Source organism: Hyla sarda, chromosome 5 (assembly GCF_029499605.1).
Source record: "Hyla sarda isolate aHylSar1 chromosome 5, aHylSar1.hap1, whole genome shotgun sequence".
In the NCBI taxonomy this organism is placed as follows: domain Eukaryota; kingdom Metazoa; phylum Chordata; class Amphibia; order Anura; family Hylidae; genus Hyla; species Hyla sarda.
Window position 1 is genome coordinate 220,018,865 of NC_079193.1, and position 15,027 is coordinate 220,033,891.

Consider the following 15,027-nt stretch of genomic DNA (forward strand, 5'->3'; position numbering starts at 1 on the left):
TAAATAATAATAAAGACCAAATTAATCTACCACCTCCAAACTATTATAATGTGTTTGTCGATATGATCCCCAATCTTAACACCACACCCCATGATCAACTAAATCCTACCATTCATGGTCCCTCTTCAACTATCCCTACGACCAATTGTCCTGGCATAATGGACACTACCCATGACTCATGGAAATAAGTTGATGCAAGTACCTATGGGGAAGACCCAACCACCCAATCCCACTAATCTAAAGTACTAATCCCAGTGTAAACCACAATAATACCTTGTGCTCGTTGCTAAACAATGCTCTGGTAAGAGGGCCACTGACTCATATAATATATGTGAATACTATGAAAAACCATGATTAGTGTACCCCAAATAGGGAACTAAAAAGTGTGACCCTAGGTGTTTTGATATATTATCAATATAATTACACACGACATAATCACACCCTCTTACCCCAATTTGACACTCCCAAACCCCCCCAAAAAAACAACAAACCTAAACACTCCCCGCCCTATCCCCACCGTAATTTCTTTTAAAAACTGCTCCCTGTCTGTCTCCACTTTGGGTGTGGTATTACAACTTGGCTCCATTAATTTCAATGGAACTAAGCTGCAGAACCACACCCAACCTGGAGACAGACAATTTGATAGAAATTATCTCTTTTTCGATTCCTGTATAACCCCTTTACACAGTAATGAAACAATTTAGCCTCTATAATAGGCGACCTCTACATAACACTGTGTGCAATATACAAGTAGAAAAAATCTACAAAAAGAGGGGAGATATTTGTGTGCTGCTCTTAGGACTAAAGGAAAAAAATGATCATTAGAAATTAACAATTCCCTTACATCCTAACCAGCAGCACTAGTGGGGATGTAGCAAGAAGATAATTTATAAGGCAGGGTCTTCCAACTGTACAAAATTCAGAACAGACCTTCCAAAGGCATTGTCTGAACTCCAAAAATTAGGTCTATAATGAGTAATAAAGGTGGAGTGAGAACTCCTAGGAGCTGCAGCACAGATGTCCTCTAAGGGTATATGGCTCCACTCAGATGTAGACATTGCTTCTGCACAGGTAGAGTGAGCATGGACAAAAGAAGAAGGTATTAGACATTGACATTGCTTAAGGTTAACTTGGAGGATTTAGAACCCATGTTCTTCCTTGAAAGGCCTAGTTCTTTCAAGATAGATGTAACATCTGCGCTCTGGCCGGACACGCTGGCCGTGAGCGCCCACTTGTCATGTCCCCGCTGCCAGCGGGGCTGGGATTCGCATCGCGGGACATGCCCGTATGCGAATGCCAGCCTGTCACTCACCTCCCTGTTCTTCCTGTTCTGGCAGTCCCGACACGCGTGCCTTCGCCTCCTAGGGCGTGCGCACACTGGAGCTCTTACATTTAAAGGGCCAGTACTCATTTAATTAAGTGTCTACACCTGTCTTTAAGTATCAGCTCCTCCCTTTGCTACCTGCCAAATCTTTGTTGCCTTGTGCCCTAGTGAAGGCATACTGTGTTCCTGTGTTCCTGATATCCGTGTTCCTGATCTGTGCCACTTGCCCTGACCTATGGCTACCTTGACCACGTCTTGCCAGTTTCCTTTTGTTCCATGCCACATCCCAGCAACCTGTGTGGACGAGTCGTGCCAAGGGCAGCGACCTGGGTGCCGCCTGCCGCAGCAAGACCATCCCACTTTGCGGTGGGATCTGGTGAAAACCAGTGGCACCTTAGACTCCGCTCCCTTGCACGGCTCACGTCATCATCCACACAGGCCCAGAGGATCCACTACCTGCCGTGACCCTAACAATAGATCTTCATACATCTTGTAATGTTGAGTGTATGTAGAGTCTGCTCCTCATCAGGGGCTGGAGATGGATAAAAAAAAAAATCAGCAAATGTATGACTGGGTTTCTATTTTTAAAGGAAGTTCACCGTGGGAAGGAACCTCAAAAGAACTCTTATCAGGCAAGAATAGAGTATAGGGCTTGAAGGTGGATAAAGCCTGAAGATCCCAAATCCTTTTAGTTGAAGTAAAAAAAAAACTTGCGCTCTGCAGAGGCTCAAAAAGGGGAGAGCATAACCCCCTTGTCTGAACTCCAAAAATTAGGTCTATAATGAGTAATAAAGGTGGAGTGAGAACTCCTAGGAGCTGCAGCACAGATGTCCTCTAAGGGTATATGGCTCCACTCAGATGTAGACATTGCTTCTGCACAGGTAGAGTGAGCATGGACAAAAGAAGAAGGTATTAGACATTGACATTGCTTAAGGTTAACTTGGAGGATTTAGAACCCATGTTCTTCCTTGAAAGGCCTAGTTCTTTCAAGATAGATGTAACATCTGCGCTCTGGCCGGACACGCTGGCCGTGAGCGCCCACTTGTCATGTCCCCGCTGCCAGCGGGGCTGGGATTCGCATCGCGGGACATGCCCGTATGCGAATGCCAGCCTGTCACTCACCTCCCTGTTCTTCCTGTTCTGGCAGTCCCGACACGCGTGCCTTCACCTCCTAGGGCGTGCGCACACTGGAGCTCTTACATTTAAAGGGCCAGTACTCATTTAATTAAGTGTCTACACCTGTCTTTAAGTATCAGCTCCTCCCTTTGCTACCTGCCAAATCTTTGTTGCCTTGTGCCCTAGTGAAGGCATACTGTGTTCCTGTGTTCCTGATATCCGTGTTCCTGATCTGTGCCACTTGCCCTGACCTATGGCTACCTTGACCACGTCTTGCCAGTTTCCTTTTGTTCCATGCCACATCCCAGCAACCTGTGTGGACGAGTCGTGCCAGGGGCAGCGACCTGGGTGCCGCCTGCCGCAGCAAGACCATCCCACTTTGCGGTGGGATCTGGTGAAAACCAGTGGCACCTTAGACTCCGCTCCCTTGCACGGCTCACGTCATCATCCACACAGGCCCAGAGGATCCACTACCTGCCGTGACCCTAACAATAGATCTTCATACATCTTGTAATGTTGAGTGTATGTAGAGTCTGCTCCTCATCAGGGGCTGGAGATGGATAAAAAAAAAAATCAGCAAATGTATGACTGGGTTTCTATTTTTAAAGGAAGTCACCGTGGGAAGGAACCTCAAAAGAACTCTTATCAGGCAAGAATAGAGTATAGGGCTTGAAGGTGGATAAAGCCTGAAGATCCCAAATCCTTTTAGTTGAAGTAAAAAAAAAACTTGCGCTCTGCAGAGGCTCAAAAAGGGGAGAGCATAACCCCCTTGTCTGAACTCCAAAAATTAGGTCTATAATGAGTAATAAAGGTGGAGTGAGAACTCCTAGGAGCTGCAGCACAGATGTCCTCTAAGGGTATATGGCTCCACTCAGATGTAGACATTGCTTCTGCACAGGTAGAGTGAGCATGGACAAAAGAAGAAGGTATTAGACATTGACATTGCTTAAGGTTAACTTGGAGGATTTAGAACCCATGTTCTTCCTTGAAAGGCCTAGTTCTTTCAAGATAGATGTAACATCTGCGCTCTGGCCGGACACGCTGGCCGTGAGCGCCCACTTGTCATGTCCCCGCTGCCAGCGGGGCTGGGATTCGCATCGCGGGACATGCCCGTATGCGAATGCCAGCCTGTCACTCACCTCCCTGTTCTTCCTGTTCTGGCAGTCCCGACACGCGTGCCTTCACCTCCTAGGGCGTGCGCACACTGGAGCTCTTACATTTAAAGGGCCAGTACTCATTTAATTAAGTGTCTACACCTGTCTTTAAGTATCAGCTCCTCCCTTTGCTACCTGCCAAATCTTTGTTGCCTTGTGCCCTAGTGAAGGCATACTGTGTTCCTGTGTTCCTGATATCCGTGTTCCTGATCTGTGCCACTTGCCCTGACCTATGGCTACCTTGACCACGTCTTGCCAGTTTCCTTTTGTTCCATGCCACATCCCAGCAACCTGTGTGGACGAGTCGTGCCAGGGGCAGCGACCTGGGTGCCGCCTGCCGCAGCAAGACCATCCCACTTTGCGGTGGGATCTGGTGAAAACCAGTGGCACCTTAGACTCCGCTCCCTTGCACGGCTCACGTCATCATCCACACAGGCCCAGAGGATCCACTACCTGCCGTGACCCTAACAATAGATCTTCATACATCTTGTAATGTTGAGTGTATGTAGAGTCTGCTCCTCATCAGGGGCTGGAGATGGATAAAAAAAAAAATCAGCAAATGTATGACTGGGTTTCTATTTTTAAAGGAAGTCACCGTGGGAAGGAACCTCAAAAGAACTCTTATCAGGCAAGAATAGAGTATAGGGCTTGAAGGTGGATAAAGCCTGAAGATCCCAAATCCTTTTAGTTGAAGTAAAAAAAAAACTTGCGCTCTGCAGAGGCTCAAAAAGGGGAGAGCATAACCCCCTTAGCACGACCGTAAGATCCTATTGAGGAACAGGTCTGAGGATTTTGGACTGTAATCTCTCAGCACCCTTAAGGAATCTACTGATTAGACTATCTTGGGATGAAGCTCTACCTAAGATAGCTGACAACACAGAGGTTTGAACCATTAATGTAAAAGGTCTAAGACCCTTGTCCAGGCCATCCTCCAGGAACTGCAGTATCAAGGAAGAGGTGGGTCACCACCTCTTTACTGTCACACCATTGTAGAAATATCCTCATGACCCTGGAGTAAGCCTTGTTATTGACTCTGACCTGCAATGGGTTAAAGTCCTCAAGACCTATGAACAAAAGCCCTCTAGATTCTAGTAGAGACCCATCAACCTCCAGGCTGTCAGGTTGAGAAACTTTAGATCTAGGCTAGACCCTGCCAGATGCACGAGGTCCTCCTTTGAAGGAAGCTTCCAGAATTCCCCTCGGCTCTCCAGCATGATCTGGGTAAACCAAGATGGTCTATTCAGCCAGAAAAGTATTGTGGTGATTGCTTAAGTCTGGTCTTGCCTGAGTTTCACATATACCTTTTGGAAATTGAAGGGAATATTTAGGAAAGCCTTAACCTTCATGGTATGGACAGAGCGTCTATTGCCCAAGGGTTGTCATCCTTGTACATGAAGCAAAATTTTTTTGACCTTAGCATTGAACCTTGTTGCCATGAGATTGATGTCTGCCATATCCCACCACTATCTGATTTGATAGAAGACCTGAGGATTTAGAGACCATTTTCCTGGAAAAGATAGGCCCTGACAACATTGAGAGTCCCTTGAATGTGGACTGACATTAGGTGGGTAAGTTTCTTTTCTGTCCATGCTAGGATCAATCTCACTTCCTCTAAGTCATTTCTCCATGTCTGTTTATGTAGCAGACTAATGTCATGTTGTCCGAGCATACTCTCACCGCTCTGCCACAGATAAAAGCAGCAAAATGTAGGAGCGCCAACCAGACTGCTCTCAACTCAGATTGGACGGCATCGGGTACTCTTACATGCACCAAGTACCCCGTACTGGCATTTCCTCCAAAAAGGCCCCAAAACCTAGAAGGGAGGCATCTGTGGTCAACAGAATCTACTGAGGTTGAATCAAGGACATTCTATCCTTCAGTTGCTTCCACCTAATGAGAGAGCAACAAGTTTGCACAGACATGGAGCATGTTCTGTCTAGCACCTTGGGGTGGCAGTTCCACAGACTTAAAACCTCTGACTGAAGAGGACATAAATGCCATAGGGTCAACAGGACTGCTTTGGTGGCTGCTGACATGTTGCCCAGCATCTTTATTAAGGTTCTAATGGAAACCCAGTGAGAAATCATTAGAAAATCTGCAGCACTGATTAATCAATCTTGTCTCTCTGGGTGAGTGAGAGAGTCATCTGAGAGCAATCTATCACAAAGCCCAATAACTTTTTTGGACATGGCAGTAATGATCTTGGATTTTTGCCAATTTATAAGCCAGCCTAATTGCTAAAGAAATGCCTGTTAAAGATGATTTTGCAGCATGACCTGGGGAGCGGCCTTTAGAAGCCAGTTGTCTAGATAAGGGATGATTTCTAGACCCTGCATTCTACAGAAATCATAACCTTAATGGCTACAAAAATCATATCCTTTGTAAAGGTGTGGGGAACAGAAGAAATCCCAAAGGGCAGAACAGCATACTGGTACTGTGTGCAATTCTAACAAATCCTCTGTGGTCCCGGTAAATCAGAACATGAAGACAGGCATCCTTAAAGGACATCTGCAGCAATAACAACTCATCCCCTACCCACACGATAGGGGATGTGTCTGATCGCTGGGGGTCCGAAAGCTGGGACCTCCCGTGATCTCTTTAATGGGGCCCACGCATTGCCGCGCTATAGCGTAGCGTCGACCTCACGAACACTGCATCCCCCGTCTTCCATAGAACTACATGGAGGAGGCGTGTGAGGCGTGGCCCAGTGCAGGAGATCGTGGGGGGTCCCAGTGTTCGGACCCCCCGTGATCAAACACTTATCCCCTATCTCGTGGATAGGGAATAAGTTGTTTTTGCTGCAGATTTCCTTTAAGATCTATTGGGACCACACGATCTCCTTGCTGTAGAATATTTTTGACCGAAAGGATAGTCTTCATTCGGAAGTGTCGCTTCACTATGAAGCAGTTCAAATAACTAGAACTAGATTCATCTTCCAATCCCAATTTGGCTTGGGGACGAGAAAAACAGGAGAATAATGTCCAGACCCCACTCATCAATAAGCTTCTTACACTCTCAGCTAGAATGTTGGACCACTCTTCCTTTGCAAACTGCTCCAGGTCTCTCTTATTAGAAGGGCGCCTTTTCCCAACAACAATTTTAAGATCTCTCCACAAGTGTTCAATGGGATTTAGATCTGGACTCATTGCTGGCCACTTCATAACTCTCCAGCACTTTGTTGCCATCCATTTCTGGGTGCTTTTTGACATATGTTTGGGGTCATTGTCCTGCGGGAAGACCCAAGATCTCTGACACAAACCCGACTTTCTGACACTGGGCTGTACAGTGCAACCCAGAATCCGTTGGTAATCCTCAGATTTCATGATGCCTTGCACACATTCAAGGCACCCAGTGCCAGAGGCAGCAAAACAACACAAAAACATAATTGAACCTCCACCATATTACACTGTAGGTACTGTGTTCTTTTCTTTGTAGGCCTCATTCCGTTTTCGGTAAACAGTAGAATGATGTGCTTTACCAAAAAGCTTTATCTTGGTCTTATCTGTCCACAAGACGTGTTCCCAGAAGGACTTTGGCTTACTCAAGTTCATTTTGGCAAAATGTAGTCTTGCTTTTTTATGTTTCTGTGTCAGCAGTGGGGTCCTCCTGGGTTTCCTGCCATAGCGTTTCATTTCATTTAAATGTTGACGGATAGTTTGCGCTGACACTGATGCTCCCTGAGCCTGCAGGACAGCTTAAATATCTTTGGAACTTGTTTGGGGCTGCTTATCCACCATCCGGACTATCCTGCATTGACACCTTTCATCAATTTTTCTCTTCGGTCCATGCCCAGGGAGATTAGCTACAGTGCCATGGGTTGCAAAAGTCTTGATAATGTTGCGCACTGTGGACAAAGGCAAATCTTGATTTCTGGAGATGGACTTGTAACCTTGAGATTGTTGATACTTTTCCACAATTTTGGTTCTCAAATCCCCAGACAGTTCTCTTCTCTTTCTGTTGTCCATGCTTAGTGTGGCACACACAGACACACAAGGCAAAGACTAAGTGAAGGTCTCTCCTTTGTATCTGTGTTACGCCGAGCGCTCCGGGTCCCCGCTCCTCCCCGGAGCGCTCGCTTCACTCTCCCCGCGGCAGCGCTCCGGTCACGTCCTCTGACCCGGGGCGCTGCGATTCCGCTGCCAGCCGGGATGCGATTCGCGATGCGGGTAGCGCCCGCTCGCGATGCGCACCCCGGCTCCCCTACCTGACTCGCTCTCCGTCTGTTCTGTCCCGGCGCACGCGGCCCCGCTCCCTAGGGCGCGCGCGCGCCGGGTCTCTGCGATTTAAAGGGCCACTGCGCCGCTGATTGGCGCAGTGGTCCCAATTAGTGTGTTCACCTGTGCACTTCCCTATATCACCTCACTTCCCCTGCACTCCCTTGCCGGATCTTGTTGCCTTAGTGCCAGTGAAAGCGTTCCTTGTGTGTTCCTTGCCTGTGTTTCCAGACCTTCTGCCGTTGCCCCTGACTACGATCCTTGCTGCCTGCCCCGACCTTCTGCTACGTCCGACCTTGCTTTTGCCTACTCCCTTGTACCGCGCCTATCTTCAGCAGCCAGAGAGGTGAGCCGTTGCTAGTGGATACGACCTGGTCACTACCGCCGCAGCAAGACCATCCCGCTTTGCGGCGGGCTCTGGTGAAAACCAGTAGTGGCTTAGAACCGGTCCACTAGCACGGTCCACGCCAATCCCTCTCTGGCACAGAGGATCCACTACCTGCCAGCCGGCATCGTGACAGTAGATCCGGCCATGGATCCCGCTGAAGTTCCTCTGCCAGTTGTCGCTGACCTCACCACGGTGGTCGCCCAGCAGTCACAACAGATAGCGCAACAAGGCCAACAGCTGTCTCAACTGACCGTTATGCTACAACAGTTACTACCACAGCTTCAGCAGTCATCTCCTCCGCCAGCTCCTGCACCTCCTCCGCAGCGAGTGGCCGCTCCTGGGATACGCTTATCCTTGCCGGATAAATTTGATGGGGACTCTAAGTTTTGCCGTGGCTTTCTTTCCCAATGTTCCCTGCATCTGGAGATGATGTCGGACCTGTTTCCCACTGAAAGGTCTAAGGTGGCTTTCGTAGCCAGCCTTCTGTCCGGAAAAGCCCTGTCATGGGCCACACCGCTCTGGGACCGCAATGACCCCGTCACTGCCTCTGTACACTCCTTCTTCTCGGAAATCCGAAGTGTCTTTGAGGAACCTGCCCGAGCCTCTTCTGCTGAGACTGCCCTGTTGAACCTGGTCCAGGGTAATTCTTCCGTTGGCGAGTATGCCGTACAATTCCGTACTCTTGCTTCAGAATTGTCCTGGAATAATGAGGCCCTCTGCGCGACCTTCAAAAAAGGCCTATCCAGCAACATTAAAGATGTTCTGGCCGCACGAGAAATTTCTGCTAATCTACATGAACTTATTCACCTAGCCACTCGCATTGACATGCGTTTTTCCGAAAGGCGTCAGGAACTCCGCCAAGATATGGACTCTGTTCGCACGAGGCGTTTCTTCTCCTCGGCTCCTCTCTCCTCTGGTCCCCTGCAATCTGTTCCTGTGCCTCCCGCCGTGGAGGCTATGCAGGTCGACCGGTCTCGCCTGACACCTCAAGAGAGGACACGACGCCGTATGGAGAACCTCTGCCTGTACTGTGCTAGTACCGAACACTTCCTGAGAGATTGTCCTATCCGTCCTCCCCGCCTGGAAAGACGTACGCTGACTCCGCACAAAGATGAGACAGTCCTTGATGTCTACTCTGCTTCTCCACGTCTTACTGTGCCTGTGCGGATGTCTGCCTCTGCCTTCTCCTTCTCTACAGTGGCCTTCTTGGACTCTGGATCTGCAGGAAATTTTATTTTGGCCTCTCTCATCAACAGGTTCAACATCCCGGTGACCAGTCTCGCCAGACCCCTCTACATCAATTGTGTAAATAATGAAAGATTGGACTGTACCATACGTTTCCGCACGGAGCCCCTTCTTATGAGCATCGGATCTCATCATGAGAGGATTGAACTTTTGGTCCTCCCCAATTGCACCTCGGAAATTCTCCTTGGACTTCCCTGGCTTCAACTTCATTCCCCTACCCTGGATTGGTCCACTGGGGAGATCAAGAGTTGGGGGTCCTCTTGTTCCAAGAACTGTCTAAAACCGGTTCCCAGTAACCCTTGCCGTAACTCTGTGGTTCCTCCAGTAACCGGTCTCCCTAAGGCCTATATGGACTTCGCGGATGTTTTCTGCAAAAAACAAGCTGAGACTCTACCTCCTCACAGGCCTTATGATTGCCCTATCGACCTCCTCCCGGGCACCACTCCACCCCGGGGCAGAATTTATCCTCTCTCTGCCCCAGAGACTCTTGCCATGTCCGAATACGTCCAGGAGAATCTAAAAAAGGGCTTTATCCGTAAATCCTCCTCTCCTGCCGGAGCCGGATTTTTCTTTGTGTCCAAAAAAGATGGCTCCCTACGTCCTTGCATTGACTACCGCGGTCTTAATAAAATCACGGTTAAGAACCGCTACCCCTTACCCCTCATCTCTGAACTCTTTGATCGCCTCCAAGGTGCCCACATCTTCACTAAATTGGACTTAAGAGGCGCCTATAACCTCATCCGCATCAGAGAGGGGGACGAGTGGAAAACGGCATTTAACACCAGAGATGGACACTTTGAGTATCTGGTCATGCCCTTTGGACTGTGCAACGCCCCTGCCGTCTTCCAAGACTTTGTCAATAAAATTTTTCGTGATCTGTTATACTCCTGTGTTGTTGTATATCTGGACGATATCCTAATTTTTTCTGCCAATCTAGAAGAACACCGCCAGCATGTCCGTATGGTTCTTCAGAGACTTCGTGACAACCAACTCTATGCCAAAATTGAGAAATGTCTGTTTGAATGCCAATCTCTTCCTTTTCTAGGATATTTGGTCTCTGGCCAGGGACTACAGATGGATCCAGACAAACTCTCTGCCGTCTTAGATTGGCCACGCCCCTCCGGACTCCGTGCTATCCAACGCTTTTTGGGGTTCGCCAATTATTACAGGCAATTTATTCCACATTTTTCTACCATTGTGGCTCCTATCGTGGCTTTAACCAAAAAAAATGCTGATCCCAAGTCCTGGCCTCCTCAAGCAGAAGACGCCTTTAAACGACTCAAGTCTGCCTTTTCTTCGGCTCCCGTCCTCTCCAGACCTGACCCTTCCAAACCCTTCCTATTGGAGGTTGATGCCTCCTCAGTGGGAGCTGGAGCTGTTCTTCTACAAAAAAATTCTTCCGGGCATGCTGTCACTTGTGGTTTTTTCTCTAGGACCTTCTCTCCAGCGGAGAGGAACTACTCCATCGGGGATCGAGAGCTTCTAGCCATTAAATTAGCACTTGAGGAATGGAGGCATCTGCTGGAGGGATCAAGTTCTCCTGTTATTATCTACACCGACCACAAGAACCTCTCCTACCTCCAGTCTGCCCAACGGCTGAATCCTCGCCAGGCCCGGTGGTCTCTGTTCTTTGCCCGATTTAATTTTGAGATTCACTTTCGTCCTGCCGATAAGAACATTAGGGCCGATGCTCTCTCTCGTTCCTCGGATGCCTCAGAAGTTGAACTCTCTCCGCAACACATCATTCCACCTGACTGCCTGATCTCCACTTCTCCTGCCTCCATCAGGCAGACTCCTCCAGGAAAGACCTTTGTTTCTCCTCGCCAACGCCTCGGAATCCTCAAATGGGGTCACTCCTCCCATCTCGCAGGTCATGCGGGTATCAAGAAATCTGTGCAACTCATCTCCCGCTTCTATTGGTGGCCGACTCTGGAGACGGATGTTGTGGACTTTGTGCGAGCCTGCACTATCTGTGCCCGGGATAAGACTCCTCGCCAGAAGCCCGCTGGTTTTCTTCATCCTCTGCCTGTCCCCGAACAGCCTTGGTCTCTGATTGGTATGGATTTTATTACTGATTTACCCCCTTCCCGTGGCAACACTGTTATTTGGGTGGTCGTTGATCGATTCTCCAAAATGGCACATTTCATCCCTCTTCCTGGTCTTCCTTCTGCGCCTCAGTTGGCTAAACAATTTTTTGTACACATTTTTCGTCTTCACGGGTTGCCTACGCAGATTGTCTCGGATAGAGGCGTCCAATTCGTGTCTAAATTCTGGAGGGCTCTCTGTAAACAACTCAAGATTAAATTAAATTTTTCTTCTGCATATCATCCCCAGTCCAATGGACAAGTAGAAAGGATTAACCAGATCTTGGGTGATTATTTGCGACATTTTGTTTCCTCCCGCCAGGATGACTGGGCAGATCTCCTCCCATGGGCCGAATTCTCGTATAACTTCAGGGTCTCTGAGTCTTCCTCCAAATCCCCATTTTTCGTGGTGTACGGCCGTCACCCTCTTCCCCCCCTCCCTACTCCCTTGCCCTCTGGTCTGCCCGCTGTGGATGAAATTTCTCGTGACCTTTCCATCATATGGAGAGAGACCCAAAATTCTCTCTTACAGGCTTCATCACGCATGAAGAAGTTCGCGGATAAGAAAAGAAGAGCTCCCCCCGTTTTTTCCCCTGGAGACAAGGTATGGCTCTCCGCTAAATATGTCCGCTTCCGTGTCCCTAGCTACAAGTTGGGACCACGCTATCTTGGTCCTTTCAAAATTTTGTGTCAAATTAATCCTGTCTCTTATAAACTTCTTCTTCCTCCCTCTCTTCGTATCCCTAATGCCTTTCACGTCTCTCTTCTCAAACCACTCATCCTCAACCGTTTTTCTCCCAAATCTGTTCCTCCCACTCCTGTTTCCGGCTCCTCGGACATCTTCTCGGTCAAAGAAATTTTAGCTGCCAAAAAGGTCAGAGGGAAAAATTTTTTTTTAGTGGACTGGGAGGGTTGTGGTCCTGAAGAGAGATCCTGGGAACCTGAGGACAACATCCTAGACAAAAGTCTGCTCCTCAGGTTCTCAGGCTCTAAGAAGAGGGGGAGACCCAAGGGGGGGGGTACTGTTACGCCGAGCGCTCCGGGTCCCCGCTCCTCCCCGGAGCGCTCGCTTCACTCTCCCCGCGGCAGCGCTCCGGTCACGTCCTCTGACCCGGGGCGCTGCGATTCCGCTGCCAGCCGGGATGCGATTCGCGATGCGGGTAGCGCCCGCTCGCGATGCGCACCCCGGCTCCCCTACCTGACTCGCTCTCCGTCTGTTCTGTCCCGGCGCGCGCGGCCCCGCTCCCTAGGGCGCGCGCGCGCCGGGTCTCTGCGATTTAAAGGGCCACTGCGCCGCTGATTGGCGCAGTGGTCCCAATTAGTGTGTTCACCTGTGCACTTCCCTATATCACCTCACTTCCCCTGCACTCCCTTGCCGGATCTTGTTGCCTTAGTGCCAGTGAAAGCGTTCCTTGTGTGTTCCTTGCCTGTGTTTCCAGACCTTCTGCCGTTGCCCCTGACTACGATCCTTGCTGCCTGCCCCGACCTTCTGCTACGTCCGACCTTGCTTTTGCCTACTCCCTTGTACCGCGCCTATCTTCAGCAGCCAGAGAGGTGAGCCGTTGCTAGTGGATACGACCTGGTCACTACCGCCGCAGCAAGACCATCCCGCTTTGCGGCGGGCTCTGGTGAAAACCAGTAGTGGCTTAGAACCGGTCCACTAGCACGGTCCACGCCAATCCCTCTCTGGCACAGAGGATCCACTACCTGCCAGCCGGCATCGTGACAATCTGCTTTCAGGTGTGATTTTTATATTGCCAACACTTGTTACTTGCCCCAGGTAATTTTAAAGGAGCATCACATTCTTGAAACAATCTTATTTATTCACAATTTTGAAAGGGTGGCAATAATTTTGTCCAGACCATTTTTGGAGTTTGGTGTGACATTATGTCCAATTAAAGTTCAGGGGTGTCAACATTTACGGCCATGACTGTTGTTAGGATTCGGCAGGCTGGAGGTGGATCCTCTGTGTCAGAGAGGGATTGGCGTGGACCGTGTCAGTGGACCGGTTCTAAGTTGCTACTGGTTTTCACCAGAGCCCGCCGCAAAGCGGGATGGTCTTGCAGCGGCGGTAGCAACCAGGTCGTATCCACCGGCAACGGCTCAACCTCTCTGACTGCTGAGATAGGCGTGGTACAAGGGATAAGGCAAGAGCAAGGTCGGACGTAGCAGAAGGTCAGGGCAGGCAGCAAGGATCGTAGTCAGGGGCAACGGCAGGAGGTCTGGAACACAAGCTAGGAACACACAAGGAAAGGCTTTCACTGGCACAAGGGCAACAAGATCCGGCCAGGAAGTGCAGGGGAAGTGAAGTAATATAGCCAGGGAGCAGTTGGAGGCTAATTAGGCTGATTGGGCCAGACACCAATCATTGGTGCACTGGCCCTTTAAATCTTAGAGAGCTGGCGCGCGCCCTAAGGAGCGGAGCGATTTGCGAGCGGGCGCGTCCCGCTATGCGAATCGCATCCCCGCCGGCAATGTCAGTGCAGCGCTCCTGGTCAGCGGGTCTGACCGGGGCGCTGCAGAGAGAGGGACGCCGCGAGCGCTCCAGGGAGGAGCAGGGACCTGGAGCGCTCGGCGTAACAACTGTATATCCTGTACTTGGTTCTCATAACTTGAAGAACCCACTTGTCTGGAATAATATGCTTTTAATTTAAAAAAATAATAATGATGGTGACTGCCTACATGAAGATCCTGTCCAAAGTGGCTGGTTCAGAGGCCTGCCTCCTTCCTCTGAAGTCACGGGAGTGGGAAGTACACCCTTTCTGATATCCCTGCCCTCTATGAGACCTAGTGTGAGCCTGGGACCTAAGCCCCTAAACTGCCTTCCTGCCGGGTAGACACATGCCCTGTTTATCGGGCAATCCCTCAATTATTTTGTCCAGTTCTGAGCCGATCAGTTTCCCAGGCTCAAAGGGAAGCCCACACAGGTTATATTTAGAGGCTTTATTCACCTTCCAGGCCTTCAGCCAAAGAGGTCTTTTGCCGGCTACAGAGAGGAACATAGATTTGGAGGCAAATCTAAGTTGTTTAGGGGCTGATTCGCTCAAAAAATTCACGCCTAAAATGGTATATTTAAATTTGCTTAAATGTCCTCCCTAGTAACTCCAGAGGAGATATCAGACCAGATTTATTAGTTCTCCTCGGTTGAGGCTATTGTAACGCCCCACAGATGTTGACCCACTGTGCCACACGCGGCAGCTGGCCAGGCAGCCAGAATGGGGCAGACACTAAGGAAGGCAGAAGTTGTCAGAATAGCTAGCCTAGATGGGTACAAAGGTGAAACAAGGCAGACTGAGGTGTACTCAACAGTCCAATATCAACCACTGGAGAGACAAGACAAGATCCAAGGTATGAGACAGTTGCAAAGTCCAGTAGTCAGCCAATGGTCTTGAACACTTGATCAGCAGAAACCTTTAAAGACCTAAGATTTGCAGGAAACTACTTTATTGCTAAGGCATCAGGAAACAAGTGGAGCTTCTTTATATAGGGAGTGCCTGGAAGG